The sequence below is a fragment of the Pongo pygmaeus genome, chromosome 1 (assembly GCF_028885625.2).
Source record: "Pongo pygmaeus isolate AG05252 chromosome 1, NHGRI_mPonPyg2-v2.0_pri, whole genome shotgun sequence".
Lineage (NCBI taxonomy): Eukaryota > Metazoa > Chordata > Mammalia > Primates > Hominidae > Pongo > Pongo pygmaeus.
Window position 1 is genome coordinate 39,286,591 of NC_072373.2, and position 25,424 is coordinate 39,312,014.

At 36.9% G+C, this 25,424-nt stretch overlaps 1 protein-coding gene across 7 annotated transcripts in view; it reads right to left on the reverse strand.

Annotated features, from left to right (window-relative positions):
* Nucleotides 1-25,424, reverse strand: part of SYT14 (synaptotagmin 14) — a 234,118-nt gene that overhangs the window by 13,630 nt on the left and 195,064 nt on the right. The gene's annotated exons all lie outside the window — the stretch shown is intronic.

Genomic DNA, 25,424 nt, shown 5'->3' on the forward strand with positions numbered 1-25,424 from the left:
CGTTTGACCACAGCATCATGTGGAAATGGTCATAAAAATCCCTGCTATGATCCGCCGTGTGCAGTGGCTCATGCCTGTAATCCCAGCACTTTGGGAAGCCGAGGCAGGCAGATCACTTGAGGCCACAAGATGGAGACCAGCCTGGCCAACATGGTGAAACACTGTCTCTACTAAAAATACAAAAATTAGCCAGGTGTGGTGGCAGGCGCCTGTAATCCCAGCTACTCGGGAGGCTGAGGCATGAAAATTGCTTGAACCTGCGAGGTGGAGGTTGCAGTGAGCCGACATCATGCCATTGTACTCCAGCCTGGGTGACAGAGCGAGACTCCATCTCAAAAAAAAAAAAAAAAAAAAATTCCTGCTATAATCAAAATTTATGTATATGTATTATATATACAGACGCACTTTTTTGCTGTATTCAATATGAACATATTTAATTAGCATTTCTGCCTATATGCTTATAAGTGAGATTGGTTTATAAAGTTTATAAGTTTCTTTTCTCATGGTCTCCTGAAATAATACCTATCTGAAGAATATATATGTATAAATATAGGCATATGTGTATATTTTTTGCTGAATTATTTTAAAATGCTTAATTTAGGGTTTCTGCATATATGTTTATAAATGAGATTGGTTTATAATTTTCTCATGTTATTCTTGTCTAGTTGGTGTCAAAATTATATAAGCCTCGAAAGAGAAGTTAGGTACCTTTCCTTTTCATTCTCTGAAATAGCTTATGTAACATAGAAGTTATTTGTTCACTGAAGTTGGGTAAAACTTGCTTCTGAAAGTCGACCATCTTTTTTTCCTCTTTCTTTCTTTTAAGGGGACTCTGGCTACTGGCTGAATTTCTTTAATGATAATCACTCTTTTCATGTTTTCTACTACTCTTAAATCACTTTTTAGACATTTGTATGTTTCAAGAAAATTGTACCTTTTGTTTTCAAATTTATTTTCCTAGAGTCATTCTCTTGCAATTTTGAGACCTCCACTGAATTGGTGGTTATATCCCTTTTTTTTTTTTTTTTTGAGACGGAGTTTCGCTCTGTCACCCGGGCTGGAGTGCAGTGGCGCGATCTCGGCTCACTGCAAGCTCCGCCTCCCAGGTTCATGCCATTCTCCTGCTTCAGCCTCCTGAGTAGCTGGGACTACAGGCGCCCGCCGCCACGCCCGGCTAATTTTTTTGTATTTTTAGTAGAGACGGGGTTTCACCGTGTTACAGGATGGTCTTGATCTCCTGACCTCGTGATCCGCCCGCCTCGGCCTCCCAAAGTGCTGGGAGCTTAAGGTGTGAGCCACCGTGCCTGGCCTAGATATTTCCTTATAATACTGATAGGGGCTGAAATCCACAAATTTAGGTATTTTCATTTGTGTTTGTGCCTAAATATTTCCAATTTTAATTATGCTTTATTCTCTGACACTGAGTTGACTTAGGAAGTTTTTTTTTGTTTGTGCGAGTATTGAAAATTATAGATTTTGGTGGGTTGGAGTGAGAGGGCTGCCTCTTTTACTTTACCTCCTACTACTTTACTCCTCAATCATGGAGTTCTAGCTAAATACACTTCCTTGCTACTCCTTGAACACAATACACGCACTCTGGGCTCAGGATGGGCTGTTCCATCCGCTCGCGGTGTTCTTTCCTCAGATTTGTACATGGTTAACTCCCTCACCTGTTTCAAGTCTTTGCTCGTATGTCACATTCCCAATGAGCCTTATACCTTGACCCTTATTTAATATTACACCTCCTTTCTCACTAGCACTCTTAATTCTGCTCACCCTGTTTTTCCCTCCACCCCACAGTACTTATCTCTTTCTCACATACCCTATACTTATTGTATGTATTATGTTTATCTCTCTCTTCTTTACCTAGAATTAAGTTTCATGCAAGCCAAAATTTGTATCTGTTTTTCATTAATGTATACTGAATACCTAGAACAACGTCTAGCATGTAGTATATTACACTACTGCACTGCCTTCTGGCCTTTGTTGTAGCTGTTGAGAAGTCTGCTGTTGGTCAAATTGTTGTTCCCTTATATCTTCTCTGGTTGCTTTTATCATTTTGTCTGGTATTTTATCCTTTCACCGTAATTTTTATGGGTGTGGACTCAGTTTTAATAATCCTGTATAAAACTTCTAATTTCTCAATCTGATGATCTATGTATTTTAAATATTATCTTTTGTTTTCTCTAGTCTCACATTCTGGAGTCCTTATTAGAAAATATGCTTAACATTCTTATTCCACTCTCCAAAACTTTTTCATATTTTTCATTGACTATTTTTAACGACTTTTTCATTCTAGAAGTTCAATATGGCCCTTATTTAAATCAACCTCTTTTCCCACATTGTCTTATTCTTTTTTTTTGTAGTTTCTATTACTTCTTTTATTTCTTTATTCCATTAAAGCATATTTATTTTATAATCTCTTTCACAGAGCCCTATTAGTTCTAGAGCTGCCAACACATCTTTCTCTTGCGTCTACTGTCATTCATGGTGGACCAATTCTTCCTGCTCATACTTTTTAAAATGTGAGTTCATCTTCAATGGAAATTATTTTTTTCTGTGGGAATTGTATGGCCTAAGTTTGGCTTCCTGAACAAAATAGGATTTCTTTTAACGAAAGAAGTAGTGGAGATGGTCTCGATCTCCTGAGACCATATATACTACATACATACATACATATAGTATGCATGTAGTATATATATGTATGTAGTATATATGACATACATATAGTATGTATGTAGTATACATATACTACATATGTATGTCATATATACACATATAGACCATATATACTACATATAGTATATATGTAGTATATACATACTTCCTTGATTTCTTACTAGTCTATCACATTTCTGAAAATTTCAAAAACCTTCTTTCTCTGAGATATCCGTGTCACTGCTCACACATATTGGGTTGCTAAATAGTAAAGACTCTGCATCCCAGAAATGCTCTCACATTTACACTTGGGGCAGAAAACCAACAGTATCCATTATACTCTAGTACCTAATACACTGTTTACATTTTGTTTAATAGTTTTTAGAAACACTCATATTCATCTTATAATCCTAATTCATTTTATTTGTGACCAGACTTCAGGCCAGTTGCAAAAAGTAATAAATAGACCATATACTGTTTTTTCTTTTTTTTTGAGACCGAGTCTCACTCTGTTGCCCAGGATGGAGTGCAGTGGCATGATCTCACTGCAACCTCTGCTTCCTGGGTTCAAGTGATTCTTGTGCCTCAGCCTCCCGAGTGGCTGGGACTACAGGCATGAGCCAACACGCCCGGTTAATTTTTGTATTTTTAGTAGAGATGGGGTTTCATCATGTTGGCCAGGCTGGTCTTGAACTCCTGACCTCAGGTGGCCTGCCCACCTCAGCCTCCCAAAGTGCTGGGATTACAGATGTGAGCCACCATGCTGGGCCATACTGTTTTTATCTTACTGAAGGAAACAGAATAGACTAGAAATAAAGTTGTTATTTAGAGACTCAGCAGTAGAAAAGTATATTCAATGTCTGTTCAGCACAAGCACTGTACTAGGGAATAGATGAACTGATTTCAAGGCAGACTATGATAAACTGCCTTTAGAGATTTTATGGGAGAAAATATGTGGATATGATTAACTCTGGTAACAGAAACAATATTCCGGAGATACCTGAAGTTGGTCCTAATAGTATTTCAGCAGGCATAGGGAAGGGCATTTCACACAAAGAAAGTATAAGCTAAGCCCCAAAAGTGGGTATCACGTTTGGTAAATGTAAACTGGTCTGGAGTGGCATGTGTATATGGGGTGGGGGTGGAAAATGTAGATGGAAAGGAAGATTGAAGCCAAATTTTACTCACCCAGCACTACATGAATATTTCTATTAGAGACTTTCTGTCCCGTAACTGTTGCTTTGTCTGTCTTTCCCACTAGACTGTGAGCCCCTTGAGGGCAGAACTTTTGTTTTCTTCATCTTTGTATGTCCTCAAATTAGTACAGTGCCTATCATTCAGCAGGCACTTAATAAATATTGCTGAATGAAAATAATGAATCATGAAAGACATGAAATGCGGTGGTAAGAAAAGTTGGACCTACTCTACAAGTAGTGGAAGCAAGAGAGGCATTTTGAACTGGTGAGTAACATGCTCAGATATACATCTTCAAAAAATAAGGCCAAATATGCTGCATGACTGAGTGCTTGAGCAGGGATCACAACTTACTTAGCTGTGCTAGTGATAGATAAGTCTTTACTTGAGATAATACTTGCTTTGTGAACATTTTATATCCCGAGCAAAAAATTGCAATTTTTTACCCTGTAGCAAAACATAGACTTAAAAATATGTTTTATTATAATCAATCTTAGTGATCTAGACACGTTACAGTTGTAGTAATCATGTAAGATTTTTCTAACCTACAGAGCTTTAGCGCATACTAAGAACTATACATTGCGCTTCAAAATTAATGTAGCTGACTTCTTTGATTTCTTACTAGTCTATCACATTTCTGAAAATTTCAAAAAGCTTCTTTCTCTGAGATATCTGAGTCACTGCTGACACATATTGGGTTGCTAAATAGTAAAGACTCTGTATACCAGAAACGCTCTCACATTTACACCTGGGGGAAGTGTGAGCTTTTTAAATTGGTCACTCAGCATATAGAGTGTTAGAATCAGTTATTCCTACGCAAGTTGATATATCCAATTATGTTATATGTTCCCTTTAATGAATTTGTTTTAAATGAGATGATTTGAATCTGTTTTTAATATAAATATGTTTTTATTATTGGAAAACTAAATGGAAATAAATTAAATTATTAATATAACAGCCCCAAATGATTTCTAAGTGTCTTCCATGTTTTGGATTATAATTATCCATAGACTATTGGTTTTCCAACAGTGGTTAGTGAAATCTATTGAATTTCATTTTAAAAATACAATTTTAACTATTTAAAAATTAACATAAAAACAATACAAGTACATAAATGAGTAATATAATAGAGGCAATATAGTGTACTCGTAAGGAAAGGAAACTTTGCAGTCAGATTTACGGGGGTCTGTTACAGGACCGTGACTTTAGTAAGGTATTTAGCATCTCCATACTTCAGATATCTAAAAAAGGTGAAATAACTATGTCTACTTCCTTGATAGTTATACCACTTGTTAACATATTAGGGAACACATTGTATTGCAAATAAATTTAATGTATTATTATTTGTGTCTTGGACTAAAGATTTACCTGTCATTTCTGTTTAATTGAGAATATTTGAAGTTTAAAGAGCAAGCTGTCAAAGTTATCATTTGTAACTCCTTATCTATATGAATCAGAGTTTTCTCTAAAATGTATAATTAAAACAAAAGAAATACGTTGCACTGGATTTCAGAGCTGCAGCAAGATGAAAACGTATTAGCAGCAATTGCATAACTGTAGGTGCCTGTGCTTTGGAGTAAGACAGTTGAGTTTATGAATAAGCTCTAACTTTTTGCCATCTGCGTGACCTTGGACATGTTTTAAAAGTTCCTTGAGACTCGATTTCCTCATCTATAAAAATAATATAGTAATAGTACCCTCTAGAAAGTTTTATTCTCAATTTTTTGTTCATCAAAACAACCCTATCATTTTCAGTATTAATAGATGTTACAAGTAAATATTATAAAATAAGATTTGTTAGTAAAATATCACTTTTCTCCGCCTTACATATTTGAGTTATAAATAATATTTCATTTGAAATAAAGGGTCTGAATGCTTGAAAAGCTTGAAAAGCCATGAAGTACACTATCTTTATATCCTATTTCTGAATGGTCATTCAAATGACCACATTTTATACATTGTAAGATTGTGCTGCCCCCTGCCGACCCAGTTTCTCTAAAATATTTTGAGTCTTCACTTAAGTCAAAACTTACAGTACTACACTTAAGTAACTCTCTAGTAGGCTGGTGGACAGTAATAATATAGATAGTAAAATATTGAATGTAGCGCTAAATATATATGACATTTTTCAAGATATTAAAATATGAACAAACGATGGGAGCAAATGAATATAATATACTTCCAACTGTGTAATATTTAACAAATTTAGATATCCAATTCCAAGTAACTATTGTTAATTGCTATTGTTTACAGTGCTGCTGACACCTGGTGAAAAATCAGCAAAATATATACATTTCTGGCTAAGATGAAATATTCAGTAATTATTTCCCTGATTCTTTCACTGAATTAATAGCAACTTGATCTTTATTTCCCTACATTAGAATGGCATTTGTTTTTTGGCTAGCTGCAATGTTTTAAAATTACACTTTTAATGCATTACCTTTTCCAACTTCTGGGCATCTTCTCTTTTTTAATCTCACATGACCAACCAGATGTACAATGGTGATTTTTCCTCCGGATAGTATCTCAAAATAGGCTCTTCCTTACTACTAAAACCCCTCTAATAGAGTGTTATTACCTAATAATGCAAAAAATACTTGACAAATCAAAAGAGCTAGGAGAAGTTCTACCTGCTGCTAGCCTTAAGCCTTGGAGGTAATTGATCTACTGAAAGTCTCATTTTTCTCCATTATAAAACAGAGATTCATGTTCATGTCCTCTCAAGTGATAAGATTACGTGAGCTAACACATTAAGTGTTTTAAAAATAGATCCCTATATTTCTATAATGCAATTTCATCTTAGTTATCTTTTCTCCATTCTGATGCTTCTTGTACACTATTATCTGTGTAGTCTGCCGTGAATGCATACAGTGGGAAATGGGGGAGGAAGGGGTGCAGAGAGCAGGCACAGGAGAGGTCTCCTATGCTCAATCAGGTCATCCTCCATGTCAACTCAATCTATTACTTACTTTTAAATCTTTGAACTTTTGGCCTTGTATTTTTTTCTGGTAATGTTCTTAGTTTTCCTTAACTGAATGGCCATTTTGGATCAGCTCATCACACTACAGTTCACCAATCTCTATGCCAGCATATGGACATCAGACACTGGTAAACTAGACTTCCATACACCTGGCTTTGGTGGTGACACACCTCTACTCAAAAATCCTTACAGGCAGAATGGTGAAGTAAGGACCTCTGAAAGTCTGCTCCTCTATAAAAGCAACATGAACACTGGCAAACATTGTCAAAAAAAACTTTTTCAGAACTCTGAACTAACTAAAGGCCTGCAACACTCCAAGGAGTGTTTATTCAAGAAAAATGGCTGAATACTGTGAGAACTACCAAGGTTTGTGGCATTTTAAATATACCCTATTCTCATTACCCTCTCCCCAGTTCCCTGGTAGCGTTGAAAGCCAACACTTGCAACTGTGAAATCCAACAGCCTCATAGATGCTGGAGGGGGAAGAATGGGTTTGGAGTGCCCAGGAGCCCCATCTTCAGAGAAATGACATTACTTCACTTGTCTCACAGTTCTGTGAAAAGTTCCATTCTCAGGCTTTGTTTTAATTTTACTTGACTCAGATTGATAAGAACTATATCCTTAGAACATCTGTTGGAAACAATCAGTGGCAATTGTTTAACATTGCAGTCACCAAAGAAGCAGTACCAGCTCTGGCCAATGAAAAAATAAGAGCAAAATCTAGGGAATCAGATGTTAATAGGGATCTCTGAAAAGTTCTAACACATTTCTGGAAATCTAGCAGTCTATGCACATGTGCAAAGTTATGTGCATGCCCAGAAAAAACTTGAGAAGGTCCTAGTCTCTTACCTCTAGCTGATCTTGCTGCTCTGTGCATGCAGAAAGTGAAAGTTAAGGCACAGTTGTAAACTGACTCTTGGAGCATTGAAGTCATGGCTCAATATACACAGAACCCCTCAGCAAAGACTTAATGAAATCTCTGTCCAGTTGCTAGCTGAGCTGACCACTAATGTTAACTAAGATGCACATGACAATAATATAGACTTTAAAAATCCAAGAAAGTCATCAAAGAGGAATGACAACAACAAACAGCAACAATAAACTATGGGGGCGACTAGTCTAGGAGAATGTCTTTGTCAAGGCATTCAGATTGAAGTGAAGAATTAGAACTACCTCTATTCACAGATGACATGATCTCCTATGCAGTAAATCCTAAAATACACATGAAGAAAATAACTACTAGAACTAATGAATATGCTCAGCAAAGCTTCAGGATTTGTGATCAATATATGAAAATCAATTTTATCTCTTTATACTAGCAATGAACAATTAGAAAACAAAACTAAGAAAACAATTCCATTCACAATAGCCTCAACATGAATAGAATACTTAGGAATGTATTTAACAAAACTGTAAAACTTGTATTACACTGCAAGTTACAAGACATTTTTGAAAGAAATCAAAGAAGTCCTAAATAAATGAAAAGACATCTCATGCTAATGGATTGGAAGACTTAAATTGTTAAGACGGTAATGTAGCCCAAAGTACGGATCAAACAGATTCGATGTGATCCCTATCAAAATTGCAATGGCCTTCTTTTTTTTCTTTTTTTGCAGAACCAAAGAAGTCAGTCCTAAAATTTACGTGTCCTAAAATTCATATGTAAGTACAAGGGACCCAGAATAGCCAAGACAATCTTGAAACACAATAACAAGGTTGGAGGACTCACATTTCCCAATTTTAAAACTTACTATAAAGCTTCAATAATCAAGACAGTGTGGTACTGGCAGAAGGATAGACAAATAGATTAAGGAACTATAATTGACAGTTCAGAAATAAAAACTTACATTTATGGGCAATTCATTTTCAACAAGGGTGCCAACACAAACAAATGAAAAAAGGATTTTTTTCCAACAAACTGTGTTGGGACAACTGGATATCCACATGTAAAAGAATTAATTTGGACCTCTCCCTCACACTGTATAAAAAAATCAACTCAAATGGATCATAGTCCTAAATTTAGGACCTAAAACCATAAAACTACTAGAAGAAAACATAGTAGTAAATCTTTATCTTATATTAGGCAATGGTTTAATAGATAAGACACTAACAGCACAAGCAAAAAAAGGAAAAAATCAATAAACTGAATTTCTCAAAATTAAAAACTTTGTGCTTCATAGAACACCATCAAGTAAAAAGAAAAGCAGAATGGGAGGAAATATTATCAAATCACTTATCTTATAAGGGACTGACTTCCTGAATATGTAAAGAACTTTTACAGCTCAAAAATAAAGAGACAAATAAGCCAACTTAAAAAATAGGCAAAGGATTTTAATAGAAATTTATCCAAAGAAGATACACGAATGGTCAATAAGCACATGAAAAGATGCTCAACATCATTAGTCATTAGGGAAATACAAATCAAAACCATAATAAGATACCACTTTATACCCAGTAGGATAGCTTACATAAAAAGACAGATAATAACAAGTGTTGAAGAGAATGTGGAGAAACTGAAACTCTCATACACTGCTGGTGGGACAGTAAAATGGTGCACCTACTTTGGAAAACTGTTTGGCAGCTCCCAGAAATGTTAAGAATAAATACAGCTCTAGAACTGGACATATACTCAAGAGAAATGAAACTATAAGTCTACACAACAACTTGTACACAAATGTTCATAGCAGCATTATTCATAAAAGCCAAAAATGGAAACAACCCAAATGTCAATGAATGAAAAGACGAACAAAATGCGGTATATCCATACAAAGAATATTATTAAGTCCCCAAAAAACAACGAAGTATGGATACGTGATAAAACATGAATGAGCCTTGAAAACATCATGCTAAGTAAAAGTCATCAAACACAAAAGGCCACATATTGTATGATTTGATTCATATAAAATGTGCAGAAGAGGCAAAACCATAGAGACAAAAAATAGGTTAGTGGTTGCCAGGAGGTGTAATTGCTAATGGCTACAGAGTTTTGGTGGGGTGGATAATAAAAATATTGTGAAATTAAATCATGGTGATGGCTGCACAACTATGTGAATATTCTAAAAATCATGACTTTTACACCATAAAAGGGTGAATTTTATGATCTGTGAATCATGTCTCAATAGTTATGAAAAATTACTTACAGGATCCCTATTTCAGAATAATATAATCTTAGAATCTCAAAGATAATTTAATCTAGTGGTTTTCAAAAAGTTGTAGTAAAAGTACCCTTTTGGCTGGGCGTGGTGGCTCACACCTGTAATCCTAGTAGGAGCTGGAGACCAGCCTGGGCAACATGGCAAAACCCCATCTCCACTAAAAATCCAAAAAAAAAAGAAAAGAAAAAAGAAAATTAGCCAGGCGTGGTGGTACACGAATGTAGTCCCAGTTACTTGGGAGGCTGAGGCATGAGAATTGCTTGAACCTGGGAGGTGGAGGCTACAGTGAGCTGAGATTACACCACTGCACTCCAACCTAGGTGACAGAGCAAGACTCTGTCTCAAAAAAAAAAAAAAAGTACTCTTTAAAAAAATAAAATCTTATTCTTATTCCACATTCAAATACATGAAACAGGTAAGTATAGCATTGTATTAGTATACATTTATTACTGAGCTCAAATTATAACAGGCTATTTTAATAAAAAATGAAATTTGATATTTAGGTTTGTTGGTAACAGTTTAGTCATATATTAACTTTGCATCCAGTGTTTGTGTTTTATTTTATGTATAATATCAATAAAGAGCTGATAAGCTGTGAATTACCTTGTCTTGCAATGTCAGAATATTAATTCATTGAACTGACCAAGAAAATTGAAAGATAAAGTTAGGGAATATTACAGAAACTTTTTAAGTTAAAGCATTACTATAATGATTGCTTATATTTTAAAGAAAATTACCCTGATTTTATGCAAATAATTAAAACTACCTGATTTTTTTAAATATAGAAAAAGCAGTGACTGTGATGCATGAATTTAGTATTAATATAATTTTTATGGCAGACATATATAGGACTAAATTAAACAATATATAGCAATTAAACAATATATCAACACCAAGCTATAATATTCCCAAGTCACAATTATAAGAATTTCAAATATATAGAGAGATATGGGAGAAGTGGCTTTATAAGTAAATCTATAGAAGACAAAAAAGTAGATAGTGAGTGATATGGTTTGGCTGTGTCCCCACCCAAATCTCATCTTGAACTGTAGCTCCCATAATCCCCACATGTCATGGGAGGGAACTGGTGCAAGGTAATTGAATCATGGGGGTGGGTTTTTCCTGTGCTGTTCTCTTGATAGTAGTCTCATGAGATCTGATGGTTTTATAAAGTGCAGTTCCCCTGCACAGGCTCTCTTGCCTGTCGCCATGTAAGATGTGACTTTGCTCCTCATTTGCCTCCACCATGATTGTGAGACTTCCCCAGTCATGTGGAACTATGAGTCCATTAAACCCTTTTTCTTTATAAATTACCTAGCCTCAGTATGTCTTTATTAGCAGTGTTGAGAATGGACTAATACAGTGAGTTAACATGTAAACGATTTCCAATAGATTAAAATTTAGTACACAGCATGTGTTTATGTTGATTTTTTTTTATTTACCATTTTAAACTATAATTAAAAAAAGAGGCTGGGTGCAGTCGTTCACACCTGTAATCCCAGCACTTTGTGAGGCTGAGGTGGGCAGATCACAAAGTCACGAGTTTGAGACCAGCTTGACCAACATGGTGAAACCCCGTCTCTACTAAAAATACAAAAATTAGCTGGGCGTGGTGGCATATGCCTGTAATTCCATCTACTCAGGAAGCTGAGGCAGGAGAATCACTTGAACCCAGGAGGCGGAGGTTGCAGTGAGGTGAGATTGCGCCACCGCACTCCAGCCTGGGCAACAAGAGCAAAATTCCATTTCAAAAAAAAAAAAAAAAAAAAAAAAGAAATTTGAAGCAAACATTTCCAGAATCCCAGAGCATTTCTGGAGAACATGGTTCAAAACTACCTACTCTACCTAACATATTTACCTTAGAAATGAAAAAAAAATAAGGCCTGGAGAGGTTAAATATCTTTCGGAAAGTTTTAACATATCTGGTTGTTTTGGAGAAAATGGACTAGGACTTAGGATTCTGGACTCTTAATTCGAATGGTCTTTTTACTAAGAAGTCTAAATCCCTTATTCTGTTTTTGAGGATCTTTACAACCTGGCTTCATCCTCATATTCACTTCATTATTTTTCCCTCTATAATTCACAAGAGTAGTGAGTTCCCCACATTTCTACCAAGGAAGAGTGCCAGTGGGATGGTGATGATTTTTGGTGGGGGTGTGGTAACTGCCCATCAAGAATGTGAGCATAGGAGGCGAAGGAGGCTGTGTCCTACGAGTTTACCTTTCAAATCTGGGGCCCACACCTGCCTCCTCTTCAGAGTTCCCGTTATTGTTTGGGCCTTCAGAGGGGATTGATACAAATTACAAAATTGGGTAAGTCCCTTCAAATCTGCCCAAACACTGACAGAAATTCATTTGTATAAAATTTTCAAGCATATGTTACCAGGATCCATGAGGCACTCCTGCAGATTGTGGTTCAGTCTGAAGCTCCTGCCATCTGACTGTACCATCTTCTCCCTCTCAGCAATGTTTCAACTGCTAATCATCTAGTGAGGCCTGCTCCTTTAGTGAAGATTTCCACCTGGCTCACAGATTCCCCTGCACCCTAATGTCTCTCTGACTTAATGTGACTTAAGGTGAATTAAATTTCCACATGAATGATCCTTCTAACAGTCTGCACACGAAGTTATTTGATTTTCTCATCTCTAATGACTTCTCCCTCCCAGTCTCACTATTATTTCTTGGACCTCAGCATCACCAGAGGCTATGGTGAGGTCTTTGCCAAAATTACTAAGTAAAACAGGTGCTAACTACACCTCTTTTTTCTAACATAATTTGCTCACTCAAGTGCTGTCATAACGCCATGCTTTGACTGGACCTTCAGTCCTTGACACTATACTTCTTGTTAATCAGCCCCTTCTTGTCCTTACTTCTTCCTCCATCAAGCTGGCATTCCAAGCTGCCAAAACGCTAACCTTGGAAGAACCAATTAACTCCTTGATTGTACTAGGAAAAGCATCACACAATGGGATGAATTGGAACTTTGGCCATCATCTGGCTATACTTACAATCTAGTTATACTTCTCGGGTAAATTTATTTTTCCATTTCCCCAATTATTATAAATCTTCCATTTTCTAAAATCAGCTGACCCAGTTCCATTCTCCTAAAATCACTGACCCCGTTCCCTTTCTCCTTACTCATTCCTGCCTCCTGCTTCTCTCTCTCTCACACACACACACACACGCATACACACACACCTCTCAATATGTGGAAACTTCCTCAACTTCCTGTGAAAATATCTACAAACTTTCTGACATCTGGATTCTCTTCTTCTTTCTTACCACTGTAAGAGGAGGCATCCCTTGTATTTCAGACCAATTTCTCCACCTGCTGTCTGGATCCTATTTTCTACAGCCTTCTTGTCTCACATCCTCAATATCAGGCTTCAGTGAATTTGTCTCAGCCATATGTAAATATGCTTAAGTCTCACTCATAGTTTAAAAGTTAATTTTGAATCCCAAACTACCTATGACCAAGGAAAGAAGTGGTGGAAGGAATCAAGCAGAACAATCTCCAGAACTCACACAGGCCTGAGAATAATTCACATTCTGAACAAAGTGTAGAAAACATAATATATGGGGCACTGAGTTGAGTACTTAGAAGGAAATTGCCTGAGTAATGGGGTCAAATTAGCCCTAGAATAAATAATGTCTAGTTTTCTATAGCAAAACTTAAAAGCAAGCCTCAAAGGGATCAAAATGTTTTCAAGTTGCCTGATTGCATCCAAGAACAAAGCTCAAAAGTATGAGAAAACAAAATAATTTAGCACCCAACAATGTAAAATCCACAATATCCGGGATCCATTAAAAATTATCAAGCATGCAAAGAAGAAGGAAAATAAAACCCATATTAAGGAAAAAAAGTCAATCGATAAAAACTGATCCAGAAACAAAACAGATGATAGAATTTGTAGACATGGACCTTAAAACAGCTATTATAAATATGTCCTGTGGTTCAAGACAATAGAAGAAAACATGGGCTTGTTAAGAGAGACACAGACTATATAAAATAGACCCAAATTTAACTTATAGAGACTCAAAAATATATCTGAGATGAGAAATACACTGGACTGGATTACCAACATAGACACTGCACAGGACAAGATCAATGAAACCAAAGACATAGCAATAGAAGATCTAAAATCAAACCACAGAGGGAAAAAAAGACAGGGAAGCCAGGTGCGGTGGCTCATGCTTGTAATCCCAGCATTTTGGGAGGGTGAGACCAGTGGATCACTTGAGGCCAGGAGTTTGAGACTAACCTGGCCAACATGGCAAAACCCTGTCTCTATTAAAAATACAAAAAATTAGCCAAGTGTGGTGGTGCATGCCTGTAATCCTAGGTACTCAGGAGGCTGAGGTAGAAGAATCACTTGAACCCGGGAGGTGGAGGTTGCAGTAAGCTGAGATTGTGCCACTGTACTCCAGCCTGGGTGACAGAGTGAGACTCTGTTTCCGGAAAAAAAAAAAAAAAAAAAAAGACAGGGAAAAAAATTAAGAACACAGCATCAGTGAGTTTTGGGTCAACTTCAAAGGGTCTCATATATATGTATCAGTTTCAGAAAGGGGTTATGTGGCCAGAATTAATATTTGAAGAAGTACTGGCAAAAGGTTCCCTTTAATTAAAACTACAAATCCAAACCTCTGAGAAACTCAATGAACCCAGATCGACAAGATGAGATATGTATGATGAGGTTATGGCTCCTAGCTTTAGCAACAATTTTACAGTTGTACTGTAAAATGATTTAGGAAATGGAGGAGGAAAAGCATGTTTAGGGGTAGGGGCAGAAAGGAGTTCAATATTGTATATGGTGACTTTAAGGACTAAAAGTATGAAGATTTAAAGGTACACTGTATGTGAAAACACTCTGTAAACAGTTGAAGTGTTTTACAAATGATTTAAGTGTGTGTTCAACTAAGGCAAGAAACTCAGGGCTCTATTTCATTAATACTAATGATGATGCTAAGCTTAAAACTGTAAAACTTAGATACAGATGTTCAAATAAATAAGAGTAATACATAGTTAAAAGCAAGATAATCAAAACAGGGTGTGGTGGCTCACACCTGTAATCCCAGCACTTTGGGAGGCTGAAGCTGGTGGATCGCTTGAGCCCAGGAGCTCAAGACGAGCCCTGGCAACATAGTGAGACTCCTGTCTCTACAAAAAAAAAAATTAAAAATTAGCTGGGTGTGGTGGCATGCACCTGTGGTCTCAGCTACTCAGGAGGCTGAGGTGGGAGGATCGCTTGAGCCTGGGAGGTTGAGGCTGCAGTGAGCCACGACTGCACCACTGCCCTCCAGCCTGGGTGACAGAGCAAGACCTTGTCTCCAGCCTGGGTGACAGAACGAGACTCCATCTCAAAAACATCAACAACAACAACAAAACCTAACCAATCAAATTGTAACTATGTGCCAACCTTATATGAATAATGTTGTAATCCTGCCAAAAGCTCCTCTGTCTCTGCCTATACAAATGAAACTTTAACTTCCCTACTTTGGAATGCCAACTCCATTCCTATGGAGTTGGTGTTTCTGAGTGGTCCATCCTCACACTTTACACTTGAATAAGCTCTCCAAAAAAAAAAAAAAAAAAGAGTAAATAAGATAATCAGACATGAATAAGATACCTTTGGGCTAGGTTCTCAAAAATAAACAACCAGACAGTTGCTAAGAAAAAGTCAAAATTAGCACTCAGCTCTAGGATTCTTACAAATTTTTATTTGCCTCCACCTTGCACAAGAAGCAAAAGGAATACTTCAGAAAATACAGAGGTTTTGATCTTTCTGTCAGTTCACTTGGGAATGGATAAGTGAACATATTAATAAATATGGAAGGCAAGAGAAAATACTAATACACTGGACACCACTATCAGATTCACCATTATTGACACCACTATTGGCTAACTCCAGCTACTCAATCAGATTTAAGCATTTACCGGTGTACTCTGCTATGAAATGAAATAAACCTACCTGCTATACAATATCTATTAACTCATTTCTTATTATACTTTCAGTAAATATGAAGAGCAGGATATGAATCTGAGGACTTCTCCAGTGAAAATAGCTGCTGGTATAAATTTGAGGTTGTCACAAAAGCTGCACCTATTATATTATAGGAATAATAAGTGTTGAAGAACCTATATCCCAGTGGAATACAGGAAAAGTCACTGCCTCCCAAACTGAGTCTGATTCTCCAGAGAACCTGACCTGAGGGCAACTGCTAAGATGTTTCGCTAGAAATATATGTGCACTTTCAGAAAGTTCTCCTCCTAGAAAGGGGTATAACTGCAACATTAGGACTCTAACATATGAGCATGTCTATTAATTAAAAGAAGGTACCACCTTTTGAAGTTAGTTATCCTCCATCTGGCTTATAGAAAGGTCCTCTGACCATTGTGGGAAAATAAAAAGATCAGAGTAAGATATAATAAATTCAGAGAATGGTGTACAGACTTACAAAAGCTCCTAGCCAGTCAAAGTGTGGGAATGAAGTCAGGTTTTACAGGGCTTTAGAAAGAAAATCTCAGAAACAAGTAAGAGGTATAGTTAGATCTGTAACAGTGGGGAAGATTCACAATGGTCGGACTTAAGGCAGCTACACTAGAATCCAGAAGAGAGGCTAGGGACTTGTCAGTACCATGGATAGTTCCACCACTCAGTTTCTGTCTTTAATCTCAGAAGGCCAAAAATTATATCTAGTTGCAATACTCTGAAGATTACACTTGGTGGCCATTTCATAGTCATCTGGAAAAGGGAAATATCTGAATTATCTGAGACACAAAGTATGGCCACATCTGTGTAAATGGTCAATATAAGTTAGTGGCTATCACACACACACACACACACACACACACACACACACAATATATATATAAAATCATCATCATCTTAGACTTTATAGAGGGACTGTATAGAGGGGTCATTAACCTACAGAACCAATTAAGGGTGATGAAATAATCTGTACAATAAACCCCTATGACACAAGTTTACCTGTATAACAAACCTGTACATGTACCCCTGAGCTTAAAAGAAAAGTTAAAAAAAATCAATTATGTCCAAGCAGGGTGAGGAGGGTGTCCTCACAGAGGAGTGGCACACCAGCAGGGTGAAGAGGATGTCCATGCCAGGGTGGGAAGAAAGATATGAAGAGGTGGACTTGGCATGGGGAGAGAGCCCAGATGGGCAGCCTGGTGGTGGCCATCAGATCCTTAGCAGAATAAGGAGAACACTTCCACAGAGGGATGGCCTTGCCTGGGGTGTAGAGCCTTGGTGGGGTAAAGAAGACATTTCATTGAGGGCAACACGTAGTAACACAGAATGGGCTGCCAGAACCTTTTGCAGGGTGAGAAGGGCACCCATTCAGAGGAGTGGGCCAGTTCAGGTATCAGGTTCCAAGTAGGGTAAGGACAGTGCTTCCATAGAAGAGTGGTCTAGTGTGGGATGTCAGAGCCCAAGGCTGGTGTCCTGCATCAGGGCCAGCCTGGTATGAGGCTTCAAAACCTTTGCAGGGTGAGGAGAGCCTTTACTTGCTGTCAGAGGCCAAATACAATGAGGACTTCATGCAGGAGGAGAAAATAAACACAGGGAGTTAGAACCTGAGTTTGGGAATGAGTATGTTTATATGGAAGAAGGGATGGCTGCAACAGAACACTGGCTACATTCAAAGAGATTGATCAAATGAGTTAATCCATTAAGGATAACAGAAGCCATGCTTTTCACTATGGAAAAAGGTAGCTACACATATAAAAGGGGAGAAAATTAGTATGAATCCTGTGGTGCTGAACTAAAATTGGTAGTCTCAATGTGAATGCATGGCTTTCAATATATAGGTATAGAAATAAATATAAATGTAAATATGTATATGTACATATACATATATATAAATAATGATGAAAAATAGAAGGATAATTTTCCGTAAGTCTTGCCTCTATGAAAAAGTGGCATAAGCCATGAAAGATATTTAGTATAGTATATACCATTCTACCGTGCAATTAACACTTTAACAATTTACATTTTCTTTCATATTTTATAACAAGTTCTACATACATTAATAAGACTATTCATATAAAGAGAGAAAATTTTTTAAAATTACTCATGCAAGACGTTCAGAGGGACAAAATGGATTATGAAAACAACTGTTAATTCCAACTAAAAGGAAATCAAATTAAACTATCCTTACGAAAGAAGTGGCTAAAAAGGTGACAGTCACAGCAGTGACAGAGTAGAAACAATAGTGATGATGATAATATTAACACAACTATTATTTACTGACTGTTTACTAAGTCCCAGGAACTGTGCTAACCACTTCATATGAATTAAAATCTTAAACACATTCTCACTAAGGAATTAGGACAATGATGATTTCAGTTTAAATTTATGAATACCGTGAGTTTCAAATTTCCCTTCTTAAACATTAAAGTAGTAATAACAATTCTCTTATGCCACAAAACAGACTGTTTGAAGATTAGTTCTGATTCAAATTTCAAATGTTATGAATAAGTTACTGACAAATATAATGGCAAAATATGATTTATATGTTCATTAAAATAGGAATATAGAAGGATATTTCTGAGACCAACTTCATCGTGAATTCTCTAGCTACCTGAGTTATTACATATGATGTTATTACTGTTGTTTTTGTATATATCCTCATAGAGTATTAAAAGCATTTCCCAGGAAATGGAGTTAATAGCTATAGAAATAGCAATGGTTTTTATTTCACTTTATCACAATGTGTTATTTTGGAACAAATCTTTTAATGTCATTTTCATTCCTTCTGTCATTTTACACTGTGAAGTTCAGGACAGTCCAGGTGGGACTATACACCGTAAGAATGGCCTTGTGGATAATTAATGGGCCACTTGGCATATTTTTCCAAATCAGTATTCCTAAATGACCAATGAAGCCCAGGAAATGATGAATTTGTCAGTTTCTTAAAAATTTAGTTCTAATATCTTCAGTGCCACAATAAACTTTGTTTAAATAAACTGAATCCAAAGAAAAATGTAATCTATAATATTCTAGGTTACATACAATGAACACTGGAAAAAAACCATTTTTTTCTCATGGTCATAATGACTTTAATCCATCTTAAAATGTTTTTTGTTTTTTTCTGCTCTCAAAATATACTAAGCTTCTAACGAATCAAGGAGATAAATAATTTTAATATTTTACAGTATATATGAAATGTAAAATTCTGAAAGAAGCCAAAGGCAATGAAATGGTTAACATTTAATAGTGTGCATAAGTACTTCTTTCCATTCGTTTAGCTGGTTGCAGTTTGAGCAGTTTTGGAAAAAAACAGTTTTATAATAGTTTTCTGAATGATATGGTTTGTTTCATGTTAAGTCTATGGTCAGACCCGACAGATATTTCAGAACTCAACAGTTACTCATTGCAGTCCTGAGGCTATCCAGAAAATGACAGTGAAGAAGAAGATATGAAAGTAAGATAGATTCTATGGGGCAATGACAATTGATGCAGTTTTGGTATTAGAGGCTCTTGTAGAGCTTTTACAAGATACAGATACTCAGACCCCACAAATCAACAGGTCTAAGTGGCAGCCTGAGCATCTTTACTTTCAAGACTCTCCAACTCATTCTAGTGTAATTAACATTGAGAATCACCGTTTTCAGGGCTTATTTAGCTCATAGCCAATTAAGCGTATTAGAAAGACACTGACTGTGTGAAATAGACCTCAAGTTTCCCAAAGGCAATGTGCAGAAAATTCTGCCTAATTCTGATGTAGCATCAAACTGATTAAAATAGGATTTCATGTATATTAAGTCCAATCACTAAAGGTTTAGTGAACATTATTATCAAGAAAGTTTAAATAAATATTATATTAGATATTAGCTGGTTATCTCCCTAGCATCCATTCATCACTTCCTTTTAGAGGTGGTACCATGAGCTTAACTCCTTTCTAACTTTCATCTAATGTGATTTGGAAGGTGACCGACCAACCAGCTCCAGGGCATAAGCTGATCAGTGCAGCCTATCCCTGTAGCCACTGTGATTGGTTCTGGAATGGGCACACAACTCAGCGAGACACAAGGAATTTCAAGAGGGCCATTATGTGAAACCTGATTATGCAGCTGATGCATGGAAGGCAGGGCCAGGGAAGAGAGTAGAAAGAGAAACCAGCACCTTGGTAATATTATATCAGTCATGCCTGTAGAAAGGCCTACTCTCTAGGTCTTTATTATTGCTTAAACCATTTTGAGTTGGTGTGCATTCACTTGAAACTGACAGAATCTTAACTGATGCAAATAATTATTCAGTGTAATCTCTGGCTCTTTATATGATTAAATGATGGTAGGGGATTTCTAAAAAGGAAACTTTTCTTAATATTTTTACTATAATTTCATTTGTACTTCTTTATAATTCTACTCCTGAAGCTATTTTTTTGGATACCTAAGGAACATACATTGCTAAATATTTGAAAAGGAAAACAAAGGCAGTAAAAGATGGAAAAATCTGATGAAACACAAAAAAACAGACCAAAATATGTCCTCAGAACTTATTCCAAAATATATACTTCAACTCACTCATATCCACAATGTTCTTCGGGAAAACAATTTATGTATCAGTGGTTCTGATATTTTAGCGTATGCTACTATCACTTGGGCAATTTGTTTAAAATAGATTCCTAGGCTGCTTTCCAGTGATTCTGATTTAGTGGATCTAGTGTTGTATCCCCGAAATAGACACTATTCGTATTCCATAAGATTCTGATGCAAATGATTGGCAGAGCTTACTCAGAAGTTCTGTAGGACATAAGAGGGTAGTAGATCTGTTTCAGAACAAACACTTCAGCTATTAATTTTGCATTTTAAATATTGATTTTTAAAGAGTGGCATTTCTAATGTAATATAAAAGTGAAAAATATTTTCCAAAGGTAAACAAGTCTAAGTTCTTATTAAAAGAAGATGAAAGGAAAAAGAAATATTGTATATGAGTTGTAAACTTTTGCTTGCATTTACAATATAAGATAGCTGTTCACTAGTGAAGAGCTAATCTACTTTTTTTTTTTTTTTTTTTGAGACAGGGTCTCGCTCTGTCACCCAGGCTAGAGTACAATGGTGTGACCATGGCTCACTGCAGCCTCAATCTCCCAGCCTCAAGCAATCCTCCCACCTCAGCCTCCCAAGTAGCTGGGACCACAGGCATGTGTCACCATGCCCAACTAATTTTTTAAAACATTTTTTGTAGAGACTGGGTCTCCCTGTGTTGTCCAGGTTGGTCTCGAACTTCTGACCTCAAGCGATCCTCCTGCCTCGGCCTTCCAAAGTGCTGGGATTACAGGAGTGAGCCACCATACCTGGCCTTAAAAATCTACCTTGAAAATAATTAATAGTCATAGATCTAATCCTATTTTATTTTGAGATGGATTTTCTCTTTTTGCCAAGGCTGGAGTGCAATGGCGCAATATTGGGCACAATCTGCAACCTCCGCCTCCCAGGTTCAACTAATTATCCTGCCTCAGCCTCCGGAGTAGCTGGGACTACAGGAGCCCGCCCCCATGCCCAGTAATTTTTGGTATTTTTAGTAGAGACGAGCTTTCACCATGTTGGCCAGGCTGGTCACGAACTACTGACCTCAGGTGATCCACCCACCTCGACCTCCCAAAGTGCTGGGATTACAGGAGTGAGCCACTGTGCCCTGTCCTGATCATCCAATTTTAAAAATAAGATATTATATACTTGGAAAGAGAGGAGAAACTTAAAGGAGAAATTATTCATTTTAGGTACATTCATCCAAAAAGATAGTTTTATATTAAAGCATAAATTTGAAGACTGCTACCAAAATTCCTGGTTGTAAGCCACAGTGAACACTGTTGCTTGCCTGCTCAACAGCCACTGCCAACCTCTTCATTTCTTGTTGGAAGGGCTCTCCTCCTACTTTGGAGACTAAAAATGCCAGCACTTGCATTTCTAGTCTTTCTGGCAGATGCCATGGGTATATGACCAAATCCTAGCCAATGGAATCTAAGAGGAAGTTTGCTGAGGGCATCTGCTGTAGCCATCGCCAACACAGCCATACTTATACTGTCACCTCTCCTGCCAAAGTCCTCAATAGAGGGTCTCCTTAGCAACTCCCTGAGAATCTCCACTTATAGATTGCTCAAGCCACTGCCCTGGGAGTGAGGGTGAGAATGGGAAATACGTCTACCTCATTATCCAATGAAAATAAAGTCTAAGTGGTACTTACGTTCTCCTAGAATCTTTAGTGCTTTTATAACACTCAGCTTTAGTTCAAACTTCTACATGCTGACTTGCAAATGAACTTTTAACTTAAAAATGAGTATGGGACCACAACACATTCATTAGGTAGGGACTACCTGTGAAAGCACATTTTACCATTTTTCCTATTTTAAATATCCAAGCCCCTGCCCACTCAACAGCCATAGAACCCCATCCACTAAGGAACATAACATTATCAAAAGCCTCTGCTTCTTTCTCTATATGTCACTCACACAATTTAGTAAACTGTTAAATTGATCAGAGCTATGAAATTTTAAGTGAGTTAACATATTTCATGATACATTCTAGGGTACAGAACCATAAAAGATTCAGAGGAAAATGGTGAGAAACATCCAAAACGACCAAAATTTAAAAAGAAATGGCAAGGATCCACAAAGAGAGAATTCAGCACTTTTTCATAAAATTATTTTGGTCATAATATATTTTCAGCAGCATACCAGTACCGATGATGAAAAGAGTACTTTTAGTTCTTATTTCTGGATCTACTTTACATTGTATTTTTGTCCTAAAAATCACAATCTTGACATTTTAGGGATTCTGAAAGATTTTCACATCTAATAAAAAACAAATTACATGGGAATAAAAACATGTTCATACTTTAAACTTGGTTCTATCAACAATCCCAGACAAATTTAACCCCCTTTCAGGTCAAATTTAGTGTTACAAAGATATAATGATAAAGTATAGAATAGCTAAAAGAACAGACTGTGGAGACAGATGAATTTAAATCCTCACTCTGCCTCTTCCTAAGCATGTGACTTTGGGCTATTCAGTTAACCTTTCTATGCATTTTTTTTTTTTGGCCATAAATTAAGGATAATAGTACCTATCTCAGGGGTAAACGTGTTAATATATATCATGCTTAAAATTGCACCCAGTACACGGAAGCACTGTTCAAGCTGAAGAAAGTTAAGTGGACGTTGCCTTTCTGTTTTTTTTTTTCTTGAGACGGAGTCTCACTCTGTCGCCAGGCTGGAGTGCAGTGGGGTGATCTCAGCTCGCAGTAGCCTCTGGACTCCTTGGTTCAAGCAATTCTCCTGCCTCAGGCTCCCGCATAGCTGGGATTACAGGCGCGCACCACCACACACAGAGAATTTTTTGTATTTTTAGTAGAGACGGGGTTTCACCATGTTGGCCAGGATGATCTCGATCTCCTGACCACCTGATCTGCCCTCCTCGGCCTCCCAAAGTGCTGGGATTACAGGCGTGAGCCACCGTGCCTGGCAGGACGTTGCCTTTCTTTACTTCTTTCCACTAATGTAATTATTCTTAGACATTATATGTTAAGAAACCATTTCAACTAGAATCAAACCCTGGTTATGACTGGCAGTGTTTTAGTATAGCATGGACTGCCTAGATATAATTTTAAAATCTGAAAACCTCTTATTCTATCATTAATACTAAACTTCTGTGAACTACATCAGTCAGGAATCAGTGAAGGAAACAGAAATCACTTTGGGTATTTTAAGAAAGAGATTTAATTCAGAAAATTAGGTGCTTACAAAATTGTTAGAAGAGCTGGAGTAGCAAGGTTTAGGCTAGTTCTGCAGAAATGACTCCTAGAATACTGAAAAGCTGATCCCCCAAAGGAGCTACTAAGTAGTGGGAAGGCAGGAAGACATGATTTAAAAAACATACTATCTTAGTTTGATCAAGAGATCAGAAAGTCTTCATGGCCATTGCAATTACCTCTTAGTGTACATGAAGCTGTAAACTAGCTACTATACACCACAGAATACCATGAAGCCCTAAAAAAGAATGAAATCATATCCTTTGCAGCAACACCAATGCAGCTGGAGGCCATTACCCTAAGTGAATTAGCGCAGAAACAGAAAATCAAATCCACATGTTCTCACTTGTAAGTGGGAACTAAATAATGGGTACACATAGACATAAAAATGGAAACAATAGACTCTGGGAATTTCAAAAGAGGGGAGGGTGGGATGGGGCTAAGGATTGAGAAACTACTCATTGAGAAACTACTATGCTCGCTATTTGGGTGATAGGTTCAACAGAAGCTCAAACTCCAGCATTATGCAATATATCCTTGTAACAAACATGGACACCTACCCCCGAATCTAAAAAAAAAAAAAGAAAAAGAATGTTACCGGAGGAGGAAAAACATCTTTCCTTGAACTTGCCTGCCTGAAGCAGTAAGAAAATGGCCTCTGCCTTCACTTTAACGTCACAAATCATGCACAAATGTGTTTAATTGCTGGAACCTGATTAGCATCCAGAATGCTACAGAATCTCAAACATATTTCTCTTGAAGTACAGGAAAAAAAAAAAAAACTAGAAAGGGCTGAGAATATTTGTAGTTTGCCAAGCAATCAAATGTAACACAGTGACTTTGGGATAGTCAAAGTCATAAAATTACAGTTTTGCCATCTGTAAAATGGGGATTAAATAATGACACCCACCCATAATAGTGTTGTGTTTAGAATTTAAGGAGATTATACATACAAAACATTTAATATAGGGAAAATCATGTTTCTTTACCATTTTGAAGCCTTAGCTTAACTGTCTTGTTGCATCTAGCTTTGCCGTTGAAAAGTTTGATGCCTTTCTGATCTTTCTAATTTTTATGTCATCTGGGGGTCTTTTCGGATTTTCTTTTACCCCTGGTGTTCTAAAATTTCTCAATGATGTGTCTAGGTCTGGACTTTTTCATTTATTGTTCAGATCCTTTATTTGGAGACAAGCTCTTCAGCTTTGGAACATTGCCTTGTATTTTTAATACAACTTCCTCCCCTCTGTTTTCTTTCTTTATGAATCACCTGTTAGTCATATGTTAAATCCTCCTGGATTGTCTAAGTCTCTAATCCTTTTTTAAATCTTTCCATCTGTTTCTTTTCCACTCTGTTTTCCTTTTATATCTCCTGGAGTTATTATTATTTTTTTCATTTCTGTCTTCTAATTAATGGGTTAGTAAACTTTTTCTGTAAAGGGCCAGATAGTAAATTTTTTGGTTTCATGAGCATATGATCTCTGTCATAACTACTCACTCTGCTGTCGTAGCATGAAAGCAGCCATAGACAATATGAAAACAAACAGGCAGCGCTGGGTTCCAGTATACCTTTCTTTACAAAAACAGGTGGAAGGCCATAGTTTGCCAATCCTCGTACTGACCCTTCTACTATTTGCTTTGTTTTGGCGATCATACTCGTAATTTACAA